At 42.9% G+C, this 9652-nt stretch overlaps 1 non-coding gene and 1 pseudogene across 1 annotated transcript; one reads left to right on the plus strand and one right to left on the minus strand.

Moving 5' to 3' along the window:
* Positions 1–463: 463 nt before the first annotated feature.
* Positions 464–636, minus strand: LOC144328208 (U1 spliceosomal RNA; annotated as a pseudogene).
* Positions 637–7022: 6386 nt separating this feature from the next.
* TRNAI-GAU (transfer RNA isoleucine (anticodon GAU)) lies at positions 7023–7096 on the plus strand. The gene has a single exon. It is a non-coding gene; the product is annotated as a tRNA-Ile (tRNA).
* The last annotated feature ends 2556 nt before the right edge of the window (positions 7097–9652 follow it).

The raw sequence follows: 9652 nt of genomic DNA on the forward strand, positions 1-9652 counted from the left end.
AGCCCCATTCAGGAAGCCATGAATGGTTACAGTGGTACCTCGGGTTAAGTACTTAATTCGTTCCGGAGGTCCGTTCTTAACCTGAAACTGTTCTTAACCTGAAGCACCACTTTAGCTAATGGGTGCTGCCACGCCGTGCCGCCGGAGCACAATTTCTGTTCTCATCCTGAAGCAAAGTTCTTAACCTGAAGCACTATTTCTGGGTTAGCGGAGTCTGTAACCTGAAGCGTCTGTAACCTGAAGCGCATGTAACCTGAGGTACCACTGTATTGAGAGATACCAGCATTCTTGGTCAAGGCTCTGGCCAGTTATGCACAAGCTGGCCAAATTTGAAACACCTTCCTTCCTTCCTTCCTTCCTTCCTTCCTTCCTTCCTTCCTTCCTTCCTTCCTTTCTTATTTGTTTTTATTGAAAAATTATTATGGATAACAAAGGTACATATAATACCTCTGTTTTCAATTCATAGAGTCCTTTCTCTCTCTCTTTTTTCCCCTCCCCACTACCACAAATTATGCAGTCGAGTTTCCCGCATTTGGGGAAATCGCAGGGGTCAGCACACCCGCAGTGCAATGGATGAGCCTCACCCTGGGAAAACCTCCTTCATGATCAAGGTGTCCCCCCTTGCCAGGTAAGTATTCCTTTCTCTCTTTTTAAATATTTTTTTATTAAGGTTTATAGACCTTAATATCTTTTCCTGATTATTATTTTTTAAAAAACCAAACCAAGTTTTTTTTATCTAGATACAATAAGCACAAAAGGAGGTGGGGGAATAGATATAAGAAATAATTTTTTGCAGATTTTTACAAAGAATATTAAAGAGGTTAAAAGAGAGAGACAGAAAAATAAGATTAGGAAAGCAAAGAACTTCTGATTCTTCATCTGTCTGCTATATAAAAACAATATTCACTTTCTTCAATCCATAATATAACACCCAACAAAGCCACTTTCTATTAAAAAAAACCAACATTATCTTCAGTCCTCAGATCCAGATATCATTATTTCGTTTTCATCTTTGCACAAAAAAATCTGAGCAGTTTCCAATCTTTAACAAATTTTCTACAGGTCAGTTGCATTCGTTGTGAGATTCTACTGCCATAGGCATTGTGAGGTTGTGGGGAGAAAGAAGAGGGGATAATGATCTCCCCTTCTTTTGCATAGAAGATGTGCTGAGTTTTTGTGTTAGCGTTGTGTGGATAGGTTATTATTTGTTTGTTTCTGTTGGTGGTGCAAGAGGCTGGAGAGCCTGGGGCATGGTTGGTTGCATTCAGTTGACTGCCATGAGTTTTGTTTGGGCATGTGATAGAGTGGGGGTTGTTGGGTCAAATTAACCATATCATAGAATCATAGTGTTGGAAGGGACCTTGAGAATCATCAAGTGCAATGCAGGAATAGGCAGCTGTCCCATATGGGGATCAAACCTGCTTTGTTGTTTAGTTGTTTAGTCGTGTCCGACTCTTCGTGACCCCATGGACCAGAGCACGCCAGGCACTTCTGTCTTCCACTGCCTCCCGCAGTTTGGTCAAACTCATGCTGGTAGCTTCGAGAACACTATCCAACCATCTCATCCTCTGTCATCCCCTTCTCCTTGTGCCCTCAATCTTTCCCAACATCAGGGTCTTTTCCAGGGAGTCTTCTCTTCTCATGGCTTGGAGCCTCAGCTTCAGGATCTGTCCTTCCAGTGAGCACCCAGGGCTGATTTCCTTGCGAATGGATAGGTTTGATCTTCTTGCAGTCCATGGGACTCTCAAGAGTCTCCTCCAGCACCATAATTCAAAAGCATCAATTCTTTGGCGATCAGCCTTCTTTATGGTCCACCTCTCACTTCCATACATCACCATTGGGAAAACCATAGCTTTTACTATACTGACCTTTGTTGGCAAGGTGATATCTCTGCTTTTTAAACCTGCTACCTTGGTGTTCTTAGCACCATGCTCCAACTGAGCTATACTGTACTGGGGTGGGGGGTTAGGTTGTTGTCTTGTTGGGCTGTATATGTAACCAAGGGGAGCCACACCAGGGTGTTTACAACACATTTATGTGTGGATGTGCAGAGGGTTTGGGGCAGGTCCTTAAAAATTCAGCTGTGGAACATCTCTGGGGTGAACGGGAGTGGTCCAGAGCTGACAGTCTGAGGATGTCAGCACCTGGCAGCTGAGAGAGCTCACCTGTCTCTCCACCCTCTCAGGTGCAATTGACTGAATGAACAGCAAGATACTTTCCTGCCCTGAGGCCTAGCAACCATTTTGCTGTTTGCTTTCGACTGGCCACTCCTGATGTGTTGGAATGCAAAGGCTTAGCTCTAGTGGACACTGCGAACGCAACAAGTCGGGGGTGGCGTGTCATCCTGTTTGTAACCTGCAGTGGTTTGCTTCGATGCCCAACCATTCTGACAGCAGCACAAAAACATCCAGCGCTAGAAGAGGAAGTGCTGAGATTATTCAAGCGGGTCTAGAAGCGAAAGGTCTCTGATCAAGAAGCCTGTTATGTACTGAGTTGAATACGATCCAAAATGCAGCAGTCTGATTGGTCCTAGAACAATAGGATCCAAAATGCAGCAGTCTGATTGGTCCTAGAACAATAGGATCCAAAATGCAGCAGTCTGATTGTTCCTAGAACAATAGGATTCAGAATGCAGCAGTCTGATTGGTCCTAGAACAATGCAGCAGTATGATTGGTCCACAGGAGCCACCCAATCCAGCTCTAGATGGAAGTGAATCCACAACCTGATTGGCCTACAGGAGAATTCCAGAATTAGCCAATCACGTGCAGCCCATTGTGTAAATAATGTATATAAAGCAGATACTTTGGAGGGACATTCATTCCTCCTCACCACTATGAGCTGAATAAAGAGCATGAAATCCACTCTCGACTCTGAGTATATTTCAAAGCCCTTGTGGGGATGTTTGATCATTACGAGAGACATGCATTTTACACTTGACCAGAGATGCTTCCCTTTATTCTTATTACATACATTCAATTTATTCTTATTTCATACCAGGAATCGCACTGTGGTATTGAGAACCAGTTCCGGGGTTGACTTGCTGACGTCACAACATTGCACAATGTGCTGAAGTTGCTCGTGCTGACATCATGTGCGATGTTGCTGCTCAGCGATGTAGTGCGAAATGCTGACATCATGTGCGATGTTACGGCTCAAAATTGAGGGGCCCCAGCCCCCTACTTAATAACTTGGGGGGCCCTAAAGTGCCTCCCTTCCCTACAGTAGGCAGGGAAGATATGCTTTCCCTTACACCTAATACTGGAAAAACCTTATATCAGATAACCAGAGGGCAAATCCCTTGCTGAAAATGCCATCCCTTTTACCCAGCCTGCTTGAGCACATCCCACGATCTCTGACAAACTGTTTTACTGTGCGTATAGCACCCTAGCCCCAACGGCACCCTTTCTCACTTTGTTTAGGTTTTCCCCCGTGCCTTCCTTCAACTTGAGATTGGGGGAAAAAATCCCCTTGTGGTCACAAAGGAAGGGTGGAGAGGATACGAACAGCTCAGTCAGGGAGGAAAAATTGAGGAAGGGCTTGGTCAGTGACTCAAAGAAAGGAAGAGGAGGAAGCAATAGCTGATATACAAAGAATTATTTTTATTTCCCTTTGGATGCTGATGAGAGGGCCAGTCTCCCTGGAAGATAAGTCCACATGCACACTCTGCCCTGAGCTGGAGAGGGGCGATTCTCCCATGCAAATGCACTTGTGACTGTAACCCTAACCAACATTTGTATTTTATCCTTAGAGGCACTTAATGAAACTATTAGTGCCACTCTTAGGTTTTTTTTACCTGCTTCTAAATATTTCTCTGGGACGCGGGTGGCACTGTGGTCTAAACCACAGAGCCTAGAGCTTGCCGATCAGAAGGTCGGCGGTTTGAATCCCCACAACGGGGTGAGCTCCTGTTGCACGGTCCCTGCTCCTGACAACCTAGCCGTTCAATAGCATGCCAAAAAGTGCAAGTAGATAAATAGGTACTGCTCTGGTGGGAAGGTAAACAGCATTTCAGTGCGCTGCTCTGGTTCACCAGAAGCAGCTTAGTCATGCTGGCCACATGACCCAGAAGCTGTCTGTGGACAAACGCCAGCTCCCTCGGCCAGTAAAGCGAGATGAGCGCCGCAACCCCAGAGTCGTTCGTGACTGGACCTAACGGTAAAAGGTCCCTTTACCTTTACCTAAAGATCGATACATCCAGTCACTTGTTGGAGGCTGGATTTGCTTCTCCCTGCCCTGGTTGTTGTGGGCATTTCACATAACCTGAAGAACTGCTGTGAGGAAACAGCCTTTTCCAGTGCTCAAAATACAATTAGCCGTTGTAGGAATAAAAAACCTTTGTTCTGAGTGCTGTAGAGACTGTGGTTGCACAGAACAAATTTCATGGGTGCCTGTTGACTGGTGGCTCTCCATCCACAGACAGAAAGGGACAAAAGGTTTCCTATCACGCCTCCATTCTGTATGACACTTGGAGAATGTTAAGTGTTTCATTCTTGAATTTCTAAAGAGGTCGAGTGTTCCCTTGCTATAATTTTCAAATGTGAGATGATTTGATGCGGCCTTGCTTGTTTTCATTAAACTTCCAACGACAGCAAGACTATCCTCTCCCTTCACTGTAATGGCATGGGCATGTTCAAGGGTGATGGTTATAGCTGTAAATAGGATAATAAGGCTTTTTGAATATTCAGTTCAGGATTTTCACATCTAATATCCCTGAGGGGGAGGGAGAATGCAGTAGCAAGCCCTGCCTCTCACCTGCCTGCACACAGTTCCTTGAAGATCTAATGACATCCTTGGCGCATATTTCCATGGGGACAGTCCTACCTTGTTGGGAACCCTGACAAGGCTCCTTCGTGCAAAATTCATCATTTCCCACGTACAATGTTTGAATGTTTATTATTTGCCTTTGTGGCTCCGGGAGCTTTGACATCTTTTTTTCAGGCTTCCTTGAAACGGGATGGAGATTTTTTTAATGAGGTTTCCAGATCTGTTTAGTCAGACCCATGAGGCTGATATCACATTTTGATGTGGTAAAAGAGGCTGTTGATGGGAAGGCCAGCTTTCCAGGAAGAGAATGAGTGCATCCCACGAAAGGAAATGTGAAAGGTTTGTAAATAATAGGAATGCATAGTCCTTTCTTTCCAGCAAAATCACAAATTTTATTTGTTAGGTTTTATACCGCTTCTCAGCCAAAGGCCCTTCCTCCCCATCATTTTCCTCCCAAAAAAGTTCTCTCTAAAAAGTTCCTTTCTCAAAGGCTTTCCTGGTCTGTGTTCATCTTTTACTACGGGTGGGTGGAAATAAAATTTGTCCATTTTACGTTATTGCAGCCTGAACACTCTTAGACAATTGGCATTCTTTTATTTTTTTTGGATGTATATTAAATTTTGTGTCATGTATAGTTGTATAATTGTAAGTCACTCTGAGGTGTGGTAAGCAATGGATAATGCCGCAAGTTAACAACATCAATACAAGGCAGTGTTGGGGACCTAGCACCAATAAAACAAAAATACAACCTAAAACCAAGAAAGCAATATTTTAAAAAATATTAAAAAGCAAGAGAGAGAGAGAGAGAGAGAGAGAGAGAGAGAGGTTCTCCTGCGTAGAAAGCACTTCCATGCAAGGAGCTGTGTGCAACCTGCAAGTAGATGGTCTTCTGCACATAAATCATGGCGTGAACATTTGCTAAAAGCCACACCCAGTTGTAACTTCCCTGCCTTTGTACACACAGAGAAAGACGCATATTTAAGCTCATGCATGATGACACAGGTGTGAATAACATGAATAGGCTTTTAGAAAAAGCGGTCTGAAGGCTGAAAACAGTTAGGAAAAAATCATTCTTGTTGAAATGGCAGATTCCCGAAAGGTTAGGGTTGGGTTTTTCGTTTGCTTGACTTACAAAAGATGGGATTGGTTTGTTGGGTTAAAAACAGAAAGCAGCTTTGACTACGAAACAATGCATTCAGGATTCTGTTTAACTTTTGGGGGGGAAATATTAATAAGACTTGAATAGATGCCATAGGTTTTTCTTTTGCTTTTAGCCATGGGATTGACTGGGAGTGGGGCATTCCACTGCCTGATCTTGTGATCAAGTTGTCAAGTGACAGCTGAGGCTACTCTGCATGTGAACATCTACAGGAATTAATGCTGCAAGTTGAAAATGTGGGGTGACATATTATGAGCAGAAAGCCTGATTTGGAAGCTCTGATTGGCTGGTACCTCATGGTATCCCTAAGCAGGAGTGCCAACTTGGCCTTGCAACCATGGGTGTCCAGGGGTGTGAGTGCCATGCAACGTGCATGGCCCTGGCACCGAAATTTGTGGGTGCCCGGCCCCTTCATGGTGAATTTTATGGGTGCCCCAGGCTATGTCTCCAATAAAGCTTTCCTTCGTATCCCTGGATGAATTTTCACTCTTCAGCTCTTCCACCCTGAGTAAGAATCAACAGATACAGTGGTACCTCGGGTTACATATGCTTCAGGTTACATACACTTCAGGTTACAGACTCCGCTAACCCAGAAATCGTGCTTCAGGTTAAGAACTTTGCTTCAGGATAAGAACAGAAATTGGGCTCCGGTGGCATGGTGGCAGCAGGAGGCCCCATTAGCTAAAGTGGTGCTTCAGGTTAAGAACAGTTTCAGGTTAAGAACGGACCTCCGGAATGGATTAAGTAATTAACCTGAGGTACCACTCTATGTATATGAGTGTTCTTGCAATAGTTTTATCACTTTAAAAAAGGCAATACAGTGGTACCTCAGGTTACATATGCTTCAGGTTACAGACTCCGCTAACCCAGAAATAGTACCTCAGGTTAAGAACTTTGCTTCAGGATGAGAACAGAAATCGTGCTCCGGTGGTGTGGCAGCAACAGGAGGCCCCATTAGCTAAAGTGGTGCTTCAGGTTAAGAACAGTTTCAGGTTAAGAACGGACCTCCGGAACGAATTAAGTACTTAACTTGAGGTACCACTGTACTCCTGATTGAAGCAGGGTGGGAGGAGCAAGATTGACAGTTTAGCGAGTACAGCCTGGAGAGCTCAGTTGGTTAGAGCATGGTGCTGATAATGCCAAGGTTGCAGGTTCAATCCCTGTTTGGGGCATTTGCATATTCCTGCATTGCAAGTGGAATGAACTAGATAATCCTCTGAGTCGTTTTGCCCCAGGAAAACCCGTTGTTTACCACTGAATCGTAACAGAGGTCAATCAGGTTTACTGCGGGTTGTCGTTTGAGCCAATTCAGCAGTAAACAGCAGGGGGAAATGGCAGACCAAAAGAAAATGCTCTCAGAAAGTGTGGAATAAGTGGAATAAGACACGAGGGCAAGCGGAAACATGGCTGAGCCCGCAGCTTCTGACAAAGATCCACCTGCCTCTTCTACTTGGCTTATCTACAGGCAGTGAAAAGAGGCAGCCTGGAAGAAAATTGCCTCAGCGTTTATTGCCTCTTAAACCAGGGTGACTAGGCTTGACTAGGCATTGCTGGAAGCTATTGTCTTCACTGAAACTGTCGGTGACAACATGAAATGCAGGGTGTGAGCCAGGAAGCTGAAGTATTAGGACGGAAAGAGAGAGAGAAAGGAAGGAAAGGAAGGGCTTGTGGATTAGTCATGTTTGTTCAATGGGAACTGTATCTGATATCAGCTTTTGAAATTCACCCTTTTAAAAAAAAATGGTTCTTCGGGTAAGCAAAGCCAGCACCAAAAACTGGGGAGACTTGGAACATAGTGCTAGACCACCATTTTCTCAATGTGGCTACCCAGTATTTTTTTCTTCTTCTCATTGCTGGGTCCCCCAGGCAGCATTTTAGCACAGCGGGAGGGGGCTTGCGCCACTTCTGTGTGGAAGTCGAGCTTGGCTCCCATTTGTTTTTCATTAAAAAATTTTTTATTGAAGTTCTAAATCAGATTGGCAGAGCAAAATGTTAGAATATGCAGAGTTAGCAAGATTGACAGCAAGATTCCGAGATGATACAGACCAAATATTTAATAGAGTGGGACATTTACAGAGTATACCTAAAAGAAATCTAAATTCTTTGGCAAGCCTGGATTGACTTCTGCATGAAATAAGAGAATTTTACAAAACCAATACAACTGAAACAACTTAGGAGAGATAAAGTTAAGTGTGTAGTCAAAAATGTAATTTAGGAACCACAATGGCGGGATTGGAAGTCATGTTAGAATTAGTTATATATGAACCCAAATCTTTTTTCTTTTTCTTTTTGGTAATAAGTATCGATTTTGGATCGTTTTTGTTGACTGTTTCGTGTTGTGTTGTTTTTAAAATCAATAAAGCATTTTTTAAAAATTAAAAAAGAAGCTTTTTCATAATACACTAAAAAACAAATTAATCTAAATGAAAACGAAAGAAAGAAAGAAAGAAAGAAAGAAAGAAAGAAAGAAAGAAAGAAAGAAAGAGTTCTTCCTAAAAGGTAGAGCTGAACCCTTGTTTCTCACAGAAAGGGGTGGATCCTCCCAGCTCTCACCTGGGATATTCCCTTTTTTCTCCCAGTCTCCCACCCTGGGAGATCTTCCCTTCCCTGCCTCTCACACAAGGTCTTTCACCAACTGTCCGTCAGCTTCATGTGTGTATGATCCCAATAGTGACCCAGGATGCCAAAACAAAAACAAAGAAAGAGGGGGGGGAGAAGGAGAAGGAAAATAATAATAATAATAATAATAATAATAATAATAATAATAATAATGGAATGTAAAGAAAGGAAAGGAAAGGGAAAAGAAGGAAAAAGGAAATAAAAAAAGTTTGGCTCCCATTTGTGATGGCCGCTCTCATTAATGTACTTTGAAGCTATTATTATTATTATTATTATTATTATTATTATTATTATTATTATTATTATTATATTATTATTATTATTATTATTATTATTATTATACTTTATATCTGACTTTTTTCATTCTGGATTGTTTTATTTGATGTTTTAATGTGCTGATTTTTTCCTTAAAAATATAAAGTGGTATGTTTTTATTGGTTCATTCTACATACTCTTTTTTTTTTTACCGCTTTCTAATGAATTAGTGGGCCCTCTCTGAATATGTAGTGGTATTAATAGGTTCACACAGTATTCACCTTTGGGACTGTTTTTAGAGTAGCACCACCCCATTTAACATAACAGGAAATCCTCTGTTCAGAGCCTTTGTTGGAACAGATTTGCTTCCAAGCATGTCTCTCAAAATCCTCCTTTGTATATGCTGGTGTTGGATGTACTTCAAATTCCTGTTCTCAGAGTATTTAATATCACTGTAGTTTTCGGACTTTCAGGGGGCACAGAAGCCAAGGTGCCTCTGTGCATCCGCTAGATAAGGCTTGCGCTCTTGAAGAACAGTTCGATGCATGTTCCAGAGCACAGCAGCCTTTCCCAGCCTTGGCTTGCATCCATTTGGGAATTTAGTGTAAGGACTTAGGCTTGTACAACAGAATTTGCCCCTCTCCTCCCCCTGCACACCCGTTAAATGTGTTCTGGGGGTTCCAGATATTTTGGACTACGATGCCCTAGGTGAGGTTGATGGAAGCTGCAGTTGAAAACATCTGCAGGGCAGCAGGTTGGGGAAGTCTGTTCTAGAGTGTACCCTATTCACACATGCAACAGTTGGACTGGGATTGCATCCTAGAGCATGCCCAGGTTTCTTCTGTTGCTAGTGA

The sequence above is a fragment of the Podarcis muralis genome, chromosome 6, assembly GCF_964188315.1.
Source record: "Podarcis muralis chromosome 6, rPodMur119.hap1.1, whole genome shotgun sequence".
Classification (NCBI taxonomy): Eukaryota; Metazoa; Chordata; class Lepidosauria; order Squamata; family Lacertidae; genus Podarcis; species Podarcis muralis.